Source organism: Montipora foliosa, chromosome 6 (assembly GCF_036669935.1).
Source record: "Montipora foliosa isolate CH-2021 chromosome 6, ASM3666993v2, whole genome shotgun sequence".
Taxonomy (NCBI): domain Eukaryota; kingdom Metazoa; phylum Cnidaria; class Anthozoa; order Scleractinia; family Acroporidae; genus Montipora; species Montipora foliosa.
The window spans coordinates 73070415-73072914 of NC_090874.1; positions in this window are offsets into that span (position 1 = coordinate 73070415).

Genomic DNA, 2500 nt, shown 5'->3' on the forward strand with positions numbered 1-2500 from the left:
GGCAGGATTTGCATTAGTCCACAAGTTGGTTGATACTAATATAAATTAGTATCACCCAACTAGTGGACTAATGCAGATCCTGCATTTTGATTGGCTACGCTACTAGAGGACTATTAGTAATAGTCCTCGAGTAGCGAAAAGCGTGACGCTTTCTTTCGTTTTATTCCCAAATAAATATTTCTTCAACTGGCATTTGCTAACTTTATTACTGCCTTTTCTGTCCGACTACAATCTTGGACAGAATAAAATGGAACAGAAATGCCCCCTCTCCCCCAAATCAAGGATGAAGGTGCGTGAAGGCCAAAACTCGCCATTTTCCCATCACTGATTTTGGGGGGAGGGGTGGTCTCAATGTTCCATTTAATTTGTCCAAGATTGTCTAAGGAAGGTATGACGTCACAAATTCAAGATTTGGTCAATTAAGAGGTCATATGTCAACACATTAATCATCCGAAACCACTGGCCTCTGACGCAGTCACGCTCGTCGCTAGTGTTGCTATGTTGAGATACTACATGGAAGATATTTTAAGAGAAGCGGAGCGTATAAAAAAGCCAAACCTAAAATGAAAATTTGCCAGTACGATCAAGAATAAGGGTATAACTCTTCGTAGAATTGACGAAAAAAATGCCATCGAGAAAAAGTGTTCGTTGGGTACTCCTGTATAGGGTCTATGTAGGGTTGCATCGCCGAGATTAAACGAAGCAATGGCAAAAGACTCAAGCCTTTAAGTAGCGCTTTTAAAGCTTTGTAGAGCACTTGAATGGTTTTACATGACATTAAAACGTTTAAGGCACGATTCACGAGACTTTTTATACGATTAACGTCTGTTTTGAGACGCTTTTCAACGGTTAAGCACGGTTAACAAGCAATGGAAAAAGTGTCAATCTGTTCTGTCACCTTTCTGTCCAGACGACAAAATCGTGAAAAATCGACAAAATTCGTTGCTGTTAGCCCGCAAATCGTGCCCATCAACACTTTTGTGAAAGTAAATCATGCTCTATTTTTCAGCGTGGAAAAATCAGAAGATAGATTAGGTAAATATCGCCAACAAATTTAAGGGAGCGCAAATGCATTTCTTAAAAATTCAACAAGTTTGCATATTCGGTATGGTTGGCGCACGGGTGCAAAGTCTAAAGCGTAGAATGTGGGTAGCTTGGGTAGTTGGATGGGGTAGATAATCTGTGGTAGAAGGTTCGAATCCTCCTTACATCCGATTTCTTTCTTTTTGTTTTTCTTTTTTTTTTCCCCAATAGTTTTATTCTCTTTTTTGTTTGCAAAATATGTTCTCATTTTATAGGTCTCCTGCTTTAAACGTAAAAATAGCTTATGAAAATAATTACAGTCAACTCTCAGGTATTCGGATGATATAATTTTTTGAGCGAACGAGAGCAGATTTCGTGTCGTGATTACCCCATATACTACTGGTAACGCCAAGCAGGGGCTCATAGACAATCTTGGACAGAATAAAATGGAACAGAAATGCCCCCTCTCCCCCAAATCAAAGATGAAGGTGCGTGAAGGCCAAAACGCGCCATTTTCCCATCACTGATTTTGGGGGGAGGGGTGGTCTCAATGTTCCATTTAATTTGTCCAAGATTGTAGTTGGGTGATACTAAAACAATTAGACCCTTCGCCCTCAAGGGCCACGGGTCAATAGCCCATTTGGCTTCGTCTCATGGGCTATTGACCCGTAGCCCGCAAGGGCTACGGGTCTAATTGTTAAATAGTTTCGAGTGCAATACGGAAGTTGCTACGGAAACACGACAATTTGGTAATAATTATTTTCTTGAGTATATAATAAATAAAAAATTGTATGAACTTGCTCGTGCATTTCGTGATGTTTTGAAAGTTCTCAAATTGCACTCGCCTGCGGCTTGCGTAATTTTGAGAACTCTGAAAACACCACTTGTTTCCATAAACCACGAAGTGCGCTCGCGTTCATACGATTTCCTGTACTTTAATATTTCATAGGACGAGACGTGTAATTTTCTCTCGCGCGTTGTTTTTTAGTTTTAGTTTTACAAGGTGCAATTGAGATGCCAGGACCGTTTTTATATAGCCATTCCGACTGCACTTTGCAGAGAAGAGTGTTTCCCTCCCTGAAAATTCTTTTGGCGGAGACATTTTCTCTGAAGTTTTGAAAAGCAAGGTCAATTGGAAAGTCGCAGCTCTTGTCTGGTTTCTACAAACGGGTCAATGAGCAACTAATTGTCAAATTGGCCATTTCTTGGCGTTAAATGGCCAGTAAGTTCGTGATATTTTCAAACATAGTAAACATTTATGTAGCTGATCGTAACTAGGTTTAACTGACAAATTTCATTGTGTAAGTAGTGTCCTTTCAAGCTTTCCGACACTAAATAACTGATCAGTTTTTGCGGTGTAAGGTGTATTCTTTAGTAGTATCTTTTGGCACAAATGGCCCTACTTCTGACACTGCTAGAGAATAAAGTTTTGCTTTTTGTTAGAAGATCGTTATTGAGCCAGGCGCGGGTTCTCTCT